Source organism: Anser brachyrhynchus (assembly GCF_964034855.1).
Source record: "Anser brachyrhynchus genome assembly, chromosome: 11".
Classification (NCBI taxonomy): domain Eukaryota; kingdom Metazoa; phylum Chordata; class Aves; order Anseriformes; family Anatidae; genus Anser; species Anser brachyrhynchus.
This window is the reverse complement of record NC_137706.1, coordinates 16,161,921-16,179,741: the sequence shown is the minus strand read 5'-3', so window position 1 is coordinate 16,179,741 and position 17,821 is coordinate 16,161,921. Positions and strand designations below refer to the sequence as shown.

The following is a 17,821-nucleotide window of genomic DNA, read 5'->3' as shown; positions in this document are numbered from 1 at the left end:
GATAGAATGCCATTCTCAGGCATCACCTTTTCCTAGGACTAAGGTGGGAAATACGGAGCAAAACCACAGGCAGATTTTTGTCTCTGAGCTGCCAGGTGTGAAGGGTTTAAAGGGAAGGATTTACACAACTGCCTTGCCAGACCAAGCTCAGATAAGACATATGCAAGATCCCTGTACCTCAGTTTCCCTGCCTGCTTTAATTCACGGATGGAAGAGCTGTTGACTAATTAATCTCGCCTGTAAATGAGCTGCACTCCCAGGATAAGGAGGCTCCGGAACTGAAGGTGGGGTATTAACCCAGAACAAAGGCAAACTGACAGTAAGTCAGATAAGACAGAGCTGACTCCATTGTTTCTCATGGAGTCTCTTACTTGCAAAATAACCCTAATTCACTGCACGTGTTAAGCTTGGAGGGGCCACTTTCCTCCTAGATACAGTCATGCAACCGCGTCATGCCCTGCCCATAAACGAGTGGCAGTAGAGACAAATTTGAACTGGAATTTAATGAATCTGGCTAATTCATTATTTGAAAGACTCTTATAATGTTTTTCAGTTTTATTTCATCTCTTTTTTTTTTTTTTTCCTCTGAGCCAGGAGCACCAGATGGCCAATACCAGTCTCATTGCTAGGTACTAATCAGCCACTTCCATATGATATTTGCCATGAAGAATTAATACAATTAGGTCAGGATGTAAAGACATCATATTATTCATGGCAATAAGCCCAGATTACTTTTTATTCCTCCTGCAACTGCCTGCAGCCTGAGTGAGGTCAGCATCCAGGTCCCTCTTCATTGCAGTGAGCTGAGCTGCTCCACATCTCGTTGCACAGCATTTCTCTTTGCAGCCCTGATCCCTGTTCCCTTTCCAGAAATTCAGTCAATCTCAGCTTCAGAAAGAAACCTTCCTGAGAGCTCTCCAAGTCCACGCTTAACAAAAGGATGATGCCCTTATAATATCTCTCAGCTTTACATATATTATTTTTTAAAGTTTCATTTTCCTTTCTTTTTCAGTCACTAAAAAGGATGCAAGCAATGTGAACTGAGAGCTGGTGACAAAGCTGGGCAGCCAGCACAGGAGGGAGGAGGACTACCGCCATTTTCTTATACACCCCATCACGATGCTGCTCCCTGACTGCTCACCCAGAAGGAATTAAACAGTGACTTCATTATTAAATCATTGTGGGGTCTTGCCTTCCTTTTATTTTTATTTAAGTCACTGAAATATAAGCAATTCATCCCATGGCAGAGGCTAGCCTGATAGGATGTAGGTTTGCCTGGGAAGGACATTTCCTATCTGCTCCCTTCTCAGCACTTGCTCCCAGTTCTCACCCACACTGGATTTCATTTACTTTAGTCCTTTTTCCTCAAAGTCTAAGGCTGTGAGCATAGATGGGACTGTCCAGTAGCATATGGCAGATCAAGGCTTAATTCTTCTGTCCAATAAATACATGAGACTTGCTTTTGGCCAAGTTGATTTTTTCCCCCCCGTGCCATAGTCTCCCTGTCTATCAAAAGCTCCAGCCAAAATCACAAGCATTCACTGTGGCAGTGAATGGGGAGGCAACCGTGGAGCAGAAAGCTCCCAGGCTGCAGAACAAAGCCAGCCTGGACAGCTGAGGTGCCGCAACAAACAGCCAGTCCCATGCAGGGATGCCTGGCCGTCCCCAGAGCTCCTTCCCATGCCAGGCTCCACTGCCCCTCACTGCAGCCAGCATCCCAGCAGGGCTACCCGCAAGGCAAACCCTCTCCTGCATCCTACATGACGGCTCAGCTCTGCTTCCTCTGGCTACTTACAATTCAAGACATCTGTGTTTGCTCCGTGACCCCTAACGAAGGGTTGTTTTCCCTGGAAAGGCTCCATCACTGCCTCTCTCCTGGTGCCTACCATGTGTCCATTGATTCCCCCCCCCAGGAAGATCTGCATGCTGCTATTTCCAGCACCCTCCCCATGTGCTAGAGGCAATTCATACTTTGGGACACATGGCAAGGGCTGCAGGAGTATTTCCTGTTGTTGCAAGGAGCAGTTTTTCTCACTAACAAAAATCCATCACCATGCTTCAAAGACCCACACTGCAACGTGGCTGGATGTCCCCTTGCACGGAAGAGTTATTCTTTCCTCTAAAATCTTACCAACTGATATCACCTCTCCCAGCCTGAACCCCACTCTCACCCTTCTGGAATCACATTTGGGTAGAGAAGTAGGGTGCCAGGGACACCTGAAATCCAGCAGGAGAATAATGTGGGAATGACAGGAGATTCCCCATGCACAGCATGGTGCCCTAGGCAGAGAATGATCAAAAGCAAATTTTTTATTCCTTCATTGACAACACACAAAGTGTACAAAGTACTTAGAGACAGAAAGCGTAGCACGTGGGTTACCCCATTTATCTCAATACAATTTCTAAGGCAAAATATATTCTTTATCACTGCACTTTTCTTACATGAGGGAACATGACCCATCTCTGGGTGGAAGACTACCCAAATTTCTCTGGACATGGACCTAACCCCCCAGCCCAAACAGCTCAGCCAGCCTTCATAGCCAGTCCCACCTCCTACTGTCACACAAGGTGGGGAAGGCACAGCCCTCTTAGGACGGCCAGCCCTCACTCCTGCAGCTGAACACCCCTTCATTTTTCTCCTGTATGACAGCAGGATGACCGAGTTGTCATCTCATCACCTCCTGGTGGCAGGACACCAAGGGACACTAACTCACTGACCAGGCCCAACCTCCTGAACTAACGTCCTTCACGTTCACATAAATCCTTTCTCACTCTTCCATTCCACTTTGTGACCCCCAGGGGGGATTAAAAAACACAAGGCCAAAGCGTTCCTTGTTATTGATACTATTATGGTATGGTAGGGGAGATGAAAAGGCACGGGTAGGAATGGGGGCTCGGTGGAGCAGGCGGGTTTGGTGGGTGGGAGAAGAGCTTGCAGGGCCGAGCAGCTCAGGGAGGACAGGGACCGATGAACCAGGGGTGGGACTGAAGCCTGCCAACCCTCACTGCCTGGCAGGGGAGGTTTGTTCCCTTCCTCTCCCTTTGGCCCTGCGCTGACATTCCTCACCGCTGACAGCGGGGAGGTGCTGGGCTGGGGCTCCGCACGGGGCCAGATCCCCAAAGCGGCACGTGTGTGCGGGGAGGGAGGGCTTTGTAGGCCGACAGCCTCAGGTGTGAGCGCTGACTGCAGACATTCCTGCGGAGCAGGGGCAAGAGATTTGTTACCTGGAGAGGGCTGATGCCTGACGAGTGATGTCTTCATCGAGCTGTCCAAGTGGGGGTTGCTCTGCCTGCAGGCAGCTTCTGCTTCACCAGGGCCGGGAGCCCACACGCTCCTAAGAGGCTCTGTAAGGTCCTTAGGATGTCTGTGAAAGGAGGTGGGGGTAGAATTTGATTGGGAAAGGGTGCCTTCCCTGTTCCCATGTCAGCTGGGTGCTGCTGGGGGTTCACGGCAGGCGCTCGGCCTCCCGCCTGCTTGCGCACTCCCAGCACGGGGCCTGCAGGAACGTGTTCCCCCTAACGAGCTCATGTCACTAATTTGGCAGCTTGCCCGCCTCAGGGGAGTGCCACGGCTCTGGAGAGCAGTGGGACACGTGGAGTTTTCAGTGCTCACCTGATTTCCAGACCTTTTTTTTCCATGGAGCTGTGTTCCTTCACACGGAGAATGCTTGGCTAATGACAATAAGCCTTGTTTTCTGCGGAACTCCTCAAAGACAACTTACAAAAAAATCAGAAGGAGGTTTATTGGGAGAGAATATTTGGGTATGTTGTGGAAAGGAGCAGGAGACTGAAGCTCATCCCACCACGCAGGACAGCCAGGCTCCTACATTTCATACCACTTGTACTGTCAGATGGTCCTGTGACTTCTGGAAGTGAGCATGTTACTCCATGCTTCACTCCTGTTATCTTTAAATTCAGAATTCAGGCTGGCTCATTACTACTGCATTGCAGAGTGAGCACACGAGGTTTAATTTATTAGAGTCCATAAAATCCTTCACATTGCAGTGTGGGAGTCTTCTGCAGCCCAGACCTCACTGCTCACCGCCTCCTTCTGCTGCCAGAGCACACGCATCACTTCTTAGTCTTCACCAGACCACAGCAATTGCCACCATGGGCCAAAGCAGGGCACTACGCGGGCAGACTGAAGACTGGATGAGAATCAGATGAATAATATACATTACCTGACACTGGGAGGAACCAGAGAGGGCCTCATGCTCCTCAAATGGATTCCAGCTACAGGCTTGACCAAATCCCATGTCTATTCCAGCAAATACATCTCCACCTGATGCGATCCCCTCAGCAACCAGAGGCTCAAGCAACCAGAGGACCCCTGGGACTCACACAACTCACCCCAGGCCATCTCGAGGGGTTAAAAGGCTCCGCAGACAGCCTATTGCTCTTCCTTTTATCCCCATCATGCCCAGCAGACAAAAGGAAATCTGGAGGAGGAGGTGGGGAGAGGGTTAAACTTGAGGGAGGCAGGGAAAGAGGCTGGCGGTGGCTTTTAGCACAGCCAGCAAAGAGGCTGGCTGCCTGCCTCCAGGGACTATTAAGGGACGATGGTGACTTTCATCTCCAGGTCACCAGTTCAAATCTGGTCCAAGGCAGGGACAACAAAGGTATTATGTGAAATTAATTGCCAGTCTCAAGTCCAATTCCTAGTACGTGTGTGTCCATCTCAGTAAAACTTGAAGCAGCCAAAGGCCACTCGAGCACAGGAGCAGAGCAGCAAAGAGCGACGAAGTTCCTGCCTCATCCCCAGATGGAAACCCGCCTTCGGCAACGGTCAGCATGAGCAAGCAGCACTTGTTGTCCTGCTCTCTCTCCCTTTCCAGAGGTATTCTCCTCACACCACATATGCTTTTGTAGAGAAATAATTTCAAGATGTGTCTCAGATTCACATACCCTAGATCAATAATTCAGAGTAAGAAGTAATCCCTAATGGGATGCTGGAATTCTGCTTTCCAGAAGAAAAATAGCTGAGATAACAGGATGGAGCTAGACGGGGAGATGTAGAGGACAAGGACAGTCTTTTGGTTCCGATTTTGCACAGCCAGCAGCATAGCAGCCCCTGACCCACACGTGCAGACTGAAGACCCCACTCACTGCTTTGAGCCATAACAGGGCAGCACTGCTTCAGGTTCTCATGGGGGAACATCAGTGCTCTCACTTCAGTTTTCTCTCATTTCAATTTTCAATTGAATAAAAACACTTGAGAGAAATCCAGGTGTTTAAAAAATAAAGTTAAACATCAAAATATTCTTAAACTCATTTTCATGGAAAACTGCCTGAGCTGCTTTAACAGAGCAGGAAACTACCGGACACAAACAAGAGGGTCCACAGCAAACTGGAGAAAAAAAAAAAAAAGCCCAAATTGCAGACTTCACCCTTTGGGCACCAGATGGTACTTCCATACCACCACATGGGTCTAGGGAAAAAAACATGAGCTTGCCTTAGTTGTTCCTGGGGCATCTTTAGGGCTGCCAGAAAGCAGTGGTTCTGATACAAAAGGACGTTTTGTAGTCTTCCTGGACAGCATGTTCCCAGACAAGGGCCAAGCAACAACTTCAAGAGCTCACAGCTTTTATTTTCCACCTTTAAACTGGGCCACCCATGGCTCTGGCCAGGATCCTTGCTGGTGCAGGCAGTGGAAGGACTGCTTTCCAGCCTGGAGGATGGACTCATCCCCCACCACGCTCACCCACAACGGGCACCAGCTCCCTCACACTAACCAGAAGCATTACCTTGTTTAATTCCTCAGTCCAAAATGACAGCAGATGGTCTCAGCTGGGAAATGCTGCTTGCCCCTGGAGTTACAGCTGCATCTCTCCTCTCCCAATTAGAAGCAAATCTGCCTCCTGTCAGGCAGGGGTTCATTTTGCACATACAGCCCACCCCATATTGGCTTCCATTTAAAAATAAAAGATTGCCTTTTCTGAGCTGCTTATTGCTGCTTGCACTGACAATAATTCTGTGGAAATTGGTCGTTGCCACTGCTGATGACCATTAGCATGCTGACCTGCTTTGACTTTGCCATCAGCTTTGAATATCAAATCAGTGATTAATGACCCCCAGAAATGACCCTGCCAGGAGGATCCCTGTGTTTCTCCAGGAAGGTACTCTCTGAACTGGATCATTACAGGAGCTTGTCATTTGTCAGCAATTTAAAAGCTGATAAGTCAGCAGCACACGCTCAGGGATGAGACTCTGCTGGTTTCCTTGATGTGCCTGCTGTACTTTGCTTTTTTCACCAGCAGAGGCACATACAATTAACATGGTTATGACCCATCTTGTTTGGTTAACAGCATCTGAGAGAATACTGTGAGAAGAATCACTCCTTGCTTGCCCCCTTCTTATCCTTTTTTTTCCCAGAGCATCTATTATTTACAGCCTAAGGCTGTGACTCAAAACATTTCTTGCCACAGTTATAGCTCAAAGACATGACAAAAAGCAGCGTGGAGTCTAATAAAAACTCATTTTTCCAGCTCCAAAAATGGTGACTAATTCTAACGATAAAGCGTCTGTGTTGCCTCTGACTTCCTAGGCACTGAAGTGTAAAACCAGGTTCTATACACACCAACAGATGATCCAGATCAGACTTGTCACTGACTGGTCCAACACACAAAGCCAGCACAAACGATTGTGACACTACATCCTCAGAGGCACGCTGCTGGGCAAGGCAGGCCTTTGGTCTGCCCAACTACCTTAGCTGCTCTTAGAAAAATAAAGCCCTAACAGTGCAACAAAGGCCAGGCCAGAAAAGAGCATCAGAGGCAATATATCCACCTAACAAAAATATCCAGTCAGCCCTTTGATACTTTTACAAGGGTTTCCTGAAAAGCTCCCTGGAGTTGCATCAAGACCAAGTGCTACAGAGAGCAGGTGAGCCATGCTTGGAGGCTGCCTTCACATCTGCAAGTGCTTTATGGGCCTGGTGAGAAAAAGAGAAAGGAAGAGGGGGATCCTCTGTAACGAGGTTGTTACCCGTGCCTGGCACCGCAGCAAGGCTGTGTAATGCCTGCTGCATGCCTTCCTCCCACAGGAAAGGAAAACTCTGGGTGGGGATGACTGAAAGGGCTCTGGCTGGGGCACTGAAGACACAAGCTCTCAACAGAGTTGGGAGCCATGGATCAGTTTGGCAAATAAAGGAAAATGTCCAGGATTTTTAGCAAAATGAACAGCAAAGCCTCACCAGCAGATGCACTTGCATGGCTGGAGACTTGATTTATCTGGCAGAGAAGAGGCTAAGTTTACATTTGCTGGACTGTGTTTGGTGCATGACTTCTCTGTGACTCAGTTTCCTTTTTACTTGCAAAGGGTTGACTCTGACGGACTCGAGGACAAGCAGAAGACCAACCCTATTTCCTTTGGTCCCATCTATCCCTACCATGAGCACGAGCTGTAACAACCAGGCCCCAGGAGGAGGGAAGCCACCTCCTTTTGAGCCAGACCCGCCACCCACACCAGCATCGCCAGCGTGCTCAGAGCCCACAGAAGGAAGCTGCTCTCCCACTGACCCCATTTCTCCATGCAATGCTGACCCAGAGCCCTATACTTCACACAGCAGCAGCCCCAGAGCCATCCCAAGCTCAAACAGACATCCTCACCCTAACGTACTGATGAACTGCATCTACAACAGCACCTTCCCTACCTCCTGCAGTTTCCCCAGCCAGCACCACTCGCTGTGGGAGCAACACAGCAGAAACAGAGGTGGATCTCCAGCTGCTCCTTGCCAGCAGCTGAACCAGGTGGCACCTGCCAGCAAACCCTGTCAAGACCCCTTCTCCTACCTGCACCGGACAGCTTCCCTCCATGCTGAGGATATTTCTTCTAAGCAGTTTTGTGTGCTCCACTGCAGGCCCATTCCCCGCCCCTCACAGAGCTATCTTTTGTTTTTCAATCCTTCCACTTGCTTTGCAGCACATTTCTAAATCATAACAGGGAAAAAAAAATCAATAACCACAACCCTCCCCCCTTTTAAACAACATCTATTTCCTTTTCCAGCCTGCTCCGTGAGGAACCAGCACCCTCCAAGGGCCCAACCAGAGCTTCTTCTCAATTAGGGTAATTGTCACCCAGCTGAGCCTGTCTCCCAATTGGGACCCATTAACACTCAATTAGGACAACCCCAGGCACTGCCATCCTCCCTGGTAGAGCTCTTCTGTCCATGTGCATGGGCCTGAACACAAAACCCTCTCAAGGCGGTGCAGAATTGCCCTGTAGTTGTCCATCCGTGGGATGTCTGGAAAGGCATGGACGATGATAATGAGTGTAACGAGCAGGCTGTGTTCTCAGCACATAGCTGCTCTCCTAGGGCCTGAGTGATGCAGTCAGCCTTGTCCCCGTGTCCCCTCCCGTTTTCTGATGAAAAGGCAGAGATCTGGAAAGTGTCACCATGTAGAGCTAGCTTGTTCTTGGTGACATCAGGCTGGGGAGCAGTCCCTGGTGCCTTCTGCTATCTGCTAAGTCCGATATCTCACTGACTGATATAACAGTGCCTTGATTTCTCATGGCCCAAAGTAGACCGAAATCACCTTTTCAAGGGCTTTTTTTGTTGTATGTAATCATAAAGGTCAGAAAGCAAACAATAGCAACCCAGCGCATGGGAAACAAAAGTTCTTGATAATATTCCTTAACCTTGTGCTTTCTTTCAAGTCTTGATACACTTCGGCTGGCTGTTTGAAGCTGATGTGTTGAAACACCTTCACACAGCCCATCAAGGCAGAGAGCTGAACTGGTTGTCCTCTGTGTCCTCTTCTTCACTGCTTCCAGAGCAGCCTCCTCCATCCACAGGCACCTCCGAGGATGCAGCCCCTGTTCAGCCACATAACCCCAGGGAGAGGAGAAACCAGCCCTCTCCCCACTTGAAGCTGTCAGCATTTTGCTGCTACCCCTCAGGCTACTCCCTAAATACACCTTAAAAACCCTGTCAAACCCCCAGAAAAATTATGGATGGTCATTTTGCCCATAGGGTTTGACCCACATCCACCTGCCTGCCTGTTCAGGCTGTGGGGCAGGCGCTGTGCCTCGCTGTTGTGCAGCCCCAAGCAAACCAAGGCTGCCAGGGAACGGCACTTGTGCCTTCCTTTCTCCCCTCTGTGATTTATTTCTGTGCCACACATCTCCAAACAGTACGTGAACTTTCGGTCTACTTTTACTATATACATTAAAATACCCATGTCTGCATTTCCATGTGTATATAAAAGCAGGGGGACAGGGAAAGGGAAATTTGTCAGATGACCTAGCAACTCCAAGCCAGCCAGAAGGCATTACTTCTCCCATGTTTCTGAAAATAGCTGGTGCACATTTGACTTCAAAGTAATAAACAGTACAGACATTTTCCAGCCATATTTATATCACTGTAGGAGGACTCAGCAGGAGGCTGGGTTAGTGAACAAGTTTTTCTCTTTGCTGCTTGTGCTCTGGATGAAGCTGAAAGAGTAGGTCCAGAGAAATCATCTGTTCTCAGGCACAAATCACTTTCTCTTCCCCCTCTCTCCTCTGTTGCTCGGTGAGGTTCAGGGAATACACATCAGCACCAAGCCCACCATGTCACTGCTGGGATCCAGCTCACAGGAGAGGGAGGGTCTGGCGATGCTCTGACAGCTGGGTTTTCTGGCTCTGCCTGGCGTGCGGATGCCACCTGTCCCAAGTGTCTGAAGTAATTTACTTCTAATTTTCGAGGTGTTTGAACCGATGATACTAATTTATGCCCAGGGTATTCGACACCTAGTGATTCTTGTTAGGACTGACCTTGTCATCACTCTGCTAGCTAAGCCTGAAAATATTCTGCTTGCGTTTTGAGATCAACCACAGTATGCCTGAGGCCTACCACTGCCTTTATGAGCAGTCTCCCAACTGGCACTTTGTCCCGTGGCTCCAGATGCCAGACCTCCCACCAGCATGGGCATCACACTGCCACTGATCAGTCACACGCGACCCACTTGTGTCCTGCCTGGGGATGCTGTGATGGTGATGTGGAAGTGTCCTGGGGATCCCCAGGCCTCCTAAACACAAGCAATGGTGAACCAGAGAGCTTGTTCACAGGGAACAGACACTCTCAGATAAAACCCCTCTTGGGAATTTTGCACCAAACTGTGGCTCCAAGAGCACTAACTCGGGCATACAGCGCCTTGTAAACAGACCTGTGATCATCACTCATCTTCGTGTGCTCTGCTTTGTTCATCCTGTACAAAGAACAAGAAAAGATGACTCAGGATATGTTCATGCTGGCCTGGAAATCAGAATCTCCTGAGATCTATAGCCATTCTCAACACTTACCCTTTCAGCAACCTCAGGAAAGCCATTTAACCATCCTGCCCCTGGTTCCTCTCCTGTAACAGAGCCCATCTATCACACCAACGGCAGCAATTCAGGCCGTTCTGCAGCTGACTGAAGGATGCACCCCACTTTGCCCTCTGCTGAGGCTGCCTATATCAGCTGCGGGGTGATCAGCACGGGAGGCTGAACCCCCCCGGGCTGCACGGCTGGGCTTTAGCTTCTTTTTTATTATGAAGAAGCAGCAGCTTCTAAAAGGCATGTCGTAAAAGCCAGCCAAACCGTCAGCCAACCCAGCCACCAGAAAATAGAATTTTTGCCTAAGCTTTCCTTCCATATGTATAGGTGGGAGGAGGAATAGTTCTGCCCTTCCTGGATTGGGAGGTAGAAAATCATTTATACTATTTAATTAAAGACTTTAAAGTAGTTTTTCGAAAAGGAAAACCTTCAGCTGTTGCCGAACGGCAGCTATTTCTAGGGAGAACTTGGCCAAAGAGCCGGATGAGGACGCATCGCGCTGCTCCTCTGCAGGGCAGAAACAGGTGGAGGGGCCATCGGTCACCACATCAAAGCGGGGCTGGCCCCTTTGTAGTGCCCGTGAATGAGACTTATTTTATCCTCCTAACAAGTGGGCCCTGGGCGGAAGGTGGTCGCATCATTTCCCCGGCCTCTACTTTTAACGGAGGCGGCAAAACCAATCAACTTGGTGTCATCGACGGCTTTTGAGAGGTTGGCCAGGAATCTCCGGAGGGCACAGGGGACAATACAACCTGGAAAGTCCTCCTTCCTTTCAGCCTGCCCTGCACTTCCCCTCGCCTTGTTCTCCCTCTCCTCTTTATTAAGCTGCTTTTGTGGGCTTTCACCCATTCTCTCCGATAGTGAAAAAGTCCTAGCGAGCGAATCGCCTCCTCCTCCTTTTTTTTTTCCTTTTTTTTTTTTTTTTTTTCCTTTTTCTGGCATCCTTTTTCAAAGAGGTGCTTTCAGGGGATCGCAGGGCTTTCAGCGTGCAGGGTCCCCGCCACGCCGCTTTGTCGGCTGCCCCAGCATTGTGCTTCCCAGGGCAGTGCAGGTGCAGCGGGGTTTTGTCTGGGTGTTAAACGCGGGCTAATTAGCCAGAGGGAGGGGAAGGGAGATTGCAGCATTCCTTGCACAGAGGCATTCAGGTTGCGCAGGCCCCGGGATTTGCCCGGTTAGCATGATTTCTGTCCCCACTGTAAGAAAGGAGAGCTTTCGGGAGGCAGGAGCACACCCTGCGTGGGCTCGCTCGCCTCCTCCGTGCTCTGCTATCAGGGATGGGGAGAATAAATTGCAATCGGCTCTCCGCAGCACTTCCACGCCCCAGGAATTGCGAAACAACACATCAGCTCAGGCAGCTGGGGAAAGGCAAACGCAGAGCCAAAGCAACCCAAATAATCCCCGCGTAAAAACACCACGTGCAGCCCTGGCAGCGGGGGCTCGCGAGTGAGGGTCTGCCCGGCCTGCAACAGGTTTTCTTCACAAGATGTCACAGAAATAAATCTGTAATGTACACCATGCGCATTCACTCCGGGTATTTGTTTTAAAAGACACGAGCCCTACCTTGGTTTCACTCGTCACTATAAAAGGAAAAAAATAAAGGGATCGAAGTAAGCAAAAATAGAAGCAGCTCAACCCAGACCAAGAACACCAGTGGCAGCAATTTCACCAAATAACAAGCAGGATTTTCATCCCAGGTGCCAGCCTGTGCTAGCTCGGAGGCTCAGGGCAGCATGTGAGCTTGCACCGAGCAAACCACACCGACAGCCCGGGAGCCAGGGTACAAACCTCCGAGGGCTGGTAGAAAAAAAATGAGGAGCTGGGAGAGGAGGATCAGCCATCCCCTTGGGTCCTCTGACCTTGCATTTCCAGTGTGAGGGTTTCTCCATATTCACGTCTCCAGGTTGTGAGCCCAGCCAGGTCAGAGCAGATTCCATGTTGACTTAGCAGCATTTTACATTTATTTTGGACTCACTTGGTGCTGGTGCGAGTAACTGCGTCAGTATCAGAGAATCAGGGGAGCAAAGATGTGCACGTGAAGCAAAATAAGCCGTACCAAATCTGTGAGGGAGCAGCTCCAAAAAGTCAGTCAAGTATTTTTGATCGATAGAAATCATGCATCTGCATCGAGTCTTGGTCTAGGTAAAAGTTGCTAGATAACTCTGCCACAGGTCAGGTCAAAAATTGAAAATCTCCTATTAGATTTCCCCCGTCAAACGAAGGACGAGTTTGCAGAGATCATGTTTGTGGGAGTTTTCCACAAAGGGTTTCAGGCAACATAAAATGTTCCTGGCAGCACTTTCAGCTGTGTGTCCCAGAGACACTTAACTCTGTACTTAATTCAGGTTTAATAGGCTGCGATTATATTAAATAAATACCAGCTGAACTGATTATTTAATACCCAGTTATAGCTCTTTAACGGCCGTGCGATTGACTGCTACATCTCAATAAACGTACATTTTTCATCGATTGCCTGGCATTTTATTTAACATCCCATAATTGGCCTCCGCAAGCCTCGGACCTTCGAAGCCCTGCTGGGGGTCACCGCAGCCTGCTGCACGCTCCCCATGGTGGCAGCAGGAACGGACCCAGTAACTTCCGAGCGACTCCTGGCAGGCAAATGTGCTTCCCCCTTCCTCTCCTGTGTGTTTTTTTTGGGATGCAGGAGGTTTCTTCGCATCTCTCCCGAACTCATAGAGCGGCTCGGAGCCGGCGAGGCAGCTGCGTTCTTCCACCCCAGCGCTGGCCTCCCCTCAGGAAGTCGGAGATCATCCTGCTCTCAACAGGCTGTAAAGAGTTTAAAGCTTTGAGAGGCTCTAGAAATGGATAATCCGGATTTTTATACTTTAAAATTCATAGTCCCGTGCCTGTTGGTGCTTTCAGTTCCCCGGCAGATATTTTTGTTTTCCCCTTCCCTATCCTGCAGCTCCTTTGAAGACGCTTACCCAGCTAGGAAGCATCTTCATTGCAGCGCTGTCAGGCATCTGAGATGATCAGAAGATGTCTAAATAAGAAGTTGCTTCTAAAACCTGCCTCCATTCGCTACCCAGTGAAGTGAATAACAAGCTGTTATTAAAAGCACATTTGCTGAGATCTGACAACTGCGCAACAGATACACGCCGCTTCTGCTGCGGAGCTGTTTAACCCAGCTAATCACTTCGCATCTCAAAAGGCAGTGTCAAAATACAAATGATACGTACCAGTATCTAATTACTTTCTGGTGTTGCTACAAACAAAATGGGGTTTTAAGGGATGCATTTTGCAGAGGCTTTTATCTGAGCATCCCCAGGAACTGCGAGCAGTGCCATTTCCAAGTAGTAGAACCGCCAAATTTCCGTGTTTTGTCAGAAATTCCAGGGTGCACAGCAAATAATGGGTTATTCGTCTGATTTGTGCGTGTCGGTGTAAGGTCAGGGAGCCTGAAAATATAGATGTCGTTTGAAAAATGGAAAAAAAAAAAGTGTGTTTTGTTGTTTTCTTCCCCAATATTTAGTGCTGCCTACCCTTCTAGAATAACAAAGACAAACCCCTCCACATTGCTGGCTGGTGGGAGCTGCACTTCCCTATTCAGACGGCAGTGCTGAAGCTGCTAGTTATAAATGCTCAGGAGCTAATAAACACTTCTTGGGATTTAGCACTGGAGAACCACGTGGTAAGGAATAGACAATTCATTATCATCATCGTATGCAACCCCTTCCTTAAAATGCCCTGACGTGACTTCTCAGGCAATAAATCAGCTTTCTTTTGCCAACATGCTAAAGCCCATCTCCGTACCATAAAAGCATTTTTTTCCATATTCTATCTCCATGTAAAGGCTCCATGTGCAAGCAGGCACATGTACATGCAAAAAGAAAACACAGATCTCGCATCTCTGATAAATAGTTCATTTTGTGAGCTAATACTCCTCAGAGCAAGTGGAGAAGTCTTGTCCTCACCCAGCCAGCATGGTCTTCATTTGCTCTACATTTTCCTGACCCTGTCACAGCTCTGCACCATTCCATCATATGGTCGAGGTATTAATTCACTATTTCCTGCATTATACAATCCCCACTTCCTTTCCAGTTTTCTCACTCTAATGATGCTATAATAAAAAACAGAGGTAATAATGAAATTGGAAAATAGTGTAATTTCTAGCTGGCAAAGGGAGTTGCTGGAATAGAGTGGAGTGCGGCTCTGGAAGCTGCTTTACTACTAGCTTATTAGATGAGGGGATTGAACAGTGTTTGAATGAGTACTTGTGAGCTGCCTCAATGACCTGCCAGAGCAGCATGCTGGATCCCAAAACCAGCAGGCACAGAGCTGATGGCCAGGTAGAGCAAAGAATCAACAGGGCAGATAGAGTTATATTCAATTTTAACAGAGAAAATCCCTCAAATTGTTTTGTTTTTTTAATGAGGTTAAGATAAAAGTGTTGTGTGCTCCCAAATAAAGGACTTCAAGATGCAGGGCACTGCTGTATCAGGCACAGGTTTTCTTCAGGGGAGCCACTCTTGATTGCACTTGAATAAACAGGATCTGAATCAGGACATTAAAATGAAGTTTTAATGAGCAATTTGGAGATAACGTTTCAGCACACCCAGAGACACACCTTCCCCTTACGCTCTGCCCCTCAGCTGATTTTTAACACTTCATTCATGCGCCTACGACAATCCCTTGTACGGATGCCTTTTCCCAAAAGGAGTCCTCATGATGCAGTTACAGATACCTGTCAGCTGGCTGGCTTCAACTTCCAGCACTCCTAATACCAGGCAAAATGACATTTCAAAAGCTGCGTGCTCTTAGGCAATGCAGTAATATCCTTCAAACCTTATTTGTGGGCTGAGTTTGTCATTGGAGGACTCCAGGCAATGTGAAATGCAAGGGGCTTGTTTGAGCTCTGGACAGAGGGTGTCTGAAAGCTGCACAGATTGTTGCTACACTGTTATGAGGATGTCACAGAGGGCAAAGAATTTGCTGCTTTAAAGAAAAACCAGACATTTCCCACACCCGTGGGCTCTCCTGCAAGCCCTGAGAGCTCACATTGAGCATCCAGACTCGTGTCGTGTCCCAAACAAGAAATCCGTGTTGGGAAGACAGAGGGAGAGAGCAAATGTCATCTGTCCCAGTGAAACAGGAGTCTGCAGCCAAGCCCTCGGTCAGCACTGGCCAGCCAAACCCCTGCGATCAGGGCACATTTGGGGGCAATAAACAGCACCCAGCCAGCTGCAGGTCAGCCCCCAGCAGCTGGGTGTTGGGATCTGGAGGCTTTTAAAGTCCAGCAAGAGCAGCATTTACACAGGTGACAGTAGGCTGCAGCTGGGCATGGAGGAGGGGACACCTGGGCAGGTGATGGAGCAGAGGTGGGGACACCAGACCCCACTGTCCATCTCTCCGTGCTCACAGCACTCTCCAGCAGCAGCAGGAGAGGACATCCCCCGCAAGGGGAAGCAGATCCCAGGCTGCGGCAGGTACTGGGCAGAGCGAACAAAGACATGCATTGCTTGTTTTTCCTCCGAAGGGAATTTCGTGCTGTCACTTCTGCATTTTGATCCAATAGCTGTCACCTGAAACTGGCAGTTTCCAAGCCTGTAACAGCCCCGTTCAAGACCTGCCAAAATGCCTGATGGATACAGGATCTGAGTGACCCGACCTTCCGACTCACCTCAGCTTTTCCATGGTCTGTGTTCAGGTGTGGTGGTGGTTTCATTTGTTCGGGGCATGAGGGCAGAGATAGATGGCCGTCAGCTGATGATATCAGGTCACATAATTTGCTTTTAATTTATATCTGTCCTCACAAAGAATGCCTGGTGGGGGAATGCAAAGAGATCTGAAAACAAAACAATGGCTGCAGGTGGGAGGGATGTACAGAATATGCAGTCCTCTCCCTGCAGTACAAATTGGCCTCTGCTAAATCCCTCGGCAGACATCAGCAGCTCCTGTGGGCTTCAGACCATCAGATAAGCTAGAAGAGGATGTAGGTAGCCTGAGTGGTTAGAGCCAAACTAGAACCGGTTTGGAAGCAGGTATCCGGAGACAGAGAAAGCCAGAGTTGTGATAAAGCACAAGGCTGGGCTGCAAGGATGCTCAGGGGACAAGGACAAAGTGACAGGGGACAAGACCCAGGGAACAGCTACAGCAAATGGCACATCACAAAGGCAAGAGGAACTGGTGGAGGTGCCCGATTACCTCTGCCAGTGATGGGGAACAGCTAGTCCCAGTCCTGCCAGCCTGATCCAAAACTGGTTTGCCCAATGGTCTTCCCCAGACACAGATGAATAAACAGTCTCTCCTCAGGATGCTTGTTAACTGCAGCTTGCTGTGTTTCATCTACAGCTCCTTCTACTCTGCAAATGCAAGAGCAGCCTGTGTTAATTAATCCTGAGATGCTATGAGTTTCCTCTGCCTCTGCACAGTCACACTTGACCTCTGCATCCACAGAAAGGCCACCCCCTTGTAATGTATTTATCTCCAGATTTCATCCCAGCCATGTTCAGCCATCCTGTCTGTGCAGGACGGGCCCTCTGGAAGCAGCACGAGCTGTTTCCTTCCTCTGAACTTACCCCTGCACCCGCACCAGCAGCTCCCCTTCCTCCGCATGGGGGGAAGGGTTCAGTCCTGCGCCTTTGCGTGTGCGGCCACCAGTTTGCACGGGCATACGACTAGTATCAAATTCAATCACAACAGCCAGTGATCCTGTGCCGCCGTCCTTCCAGCATCCCTGCCTACTCACCAGAGCACTGGCTGCAAACAAATATCTGCATCTCCTCCATTCTGACATCCGGTTATTCCAGTACAGGAAGGGTCAGCTGGCTGTGTGCTTTCTCTATAGTTGCTTTTTTTTAACAACAGTGATTCAATCTCAGCTACAAAGTTTGTGTTCAGTTGTTGCTGTGCACAAAACCCACTTGCATCTCCTGCTTTGTCACGCAAGGCTTCCCTGGGCTTGAGATTCAGTTTACAACTGGCAAGAGCATTGTACTGTTTTGGGTGGCAGGAATGTACCAGATTCTCATTCACACATTGAATTAACTGGTCTGAATCCCAGTACAGACAGGGGAGCCAGCATGGGAAAAGCCCCAAGTAAAGCAAATGCTCATCCAGATTGATTTCATTGCAATGCCTCCGTTCATATCAAGGCTTAGCTGGGATCCACATGCTTATTTCCAGTGCAATAATAACTAGAGTAAACCTCGCTATCTCAAAGAGTCAGGGTGAAATACTTAAAACCATCTGAGAGCACCAGTGCTCACTCCCAGCTCCATCCCCTGCAGCAGGAGGAGGACGGAGCCCTTTGCCTCGCTTGTCCCCACATGGTCTGGGGGCACAGCCAGGTCCTGCCAGCAAACCCTGGCCAGCAAGGAGAAAACCCATCACCAAGCCACACAGTTCCTCCAATAAGAGATTTGACTCACCACCTTATTGCCAAGGGCACTAAGGACAGAGCTGAAGGTGAGACCAGCAGAGAATTCGTGCTCCAGAAAGCGAAAGCTGCTTTGAAACGCTGTAGATGTGCAGAGCACAGAAGACCTTTCAGTCCTGAGCACCAAGG

The 17,821-nt window shown here is 49.0% G+C and overlaps 1 protein-coding gene across 7 annotated transcripts in view; it reads right to left on the bottom strand.

The window, feature by feature from the left end:
* LOC308201102 (uncharacterized protein) overlaps positions 1-17,821 on the bottom strand; it is a 59,495-nt gene that overhangs the window by 32,324 nt on the left and 9,350 nt on the right. For 3 of the 7 annotated variants that reach the window (XR_013956053.1, XR_013956054.1, XR_013956055.1), the window contains one exon: positions 7,791-10,187. The gene's annotated coding sequence lies outside the window, so the exon portion shown is untranslated. Of the gene's footprint in view, positions 1-3,225; positions 3,366-7,790; positions 10,188-12,152; positions 13,081-13,493; positions 14,809-15,100; positions 17,774-17,821 lie in introns of those variants that run through there. The other 4 variants (XM_080607896.1, XR_013956056.1, XR_013956058.1 and 1 more) reach the window with 4 other exon arrangements.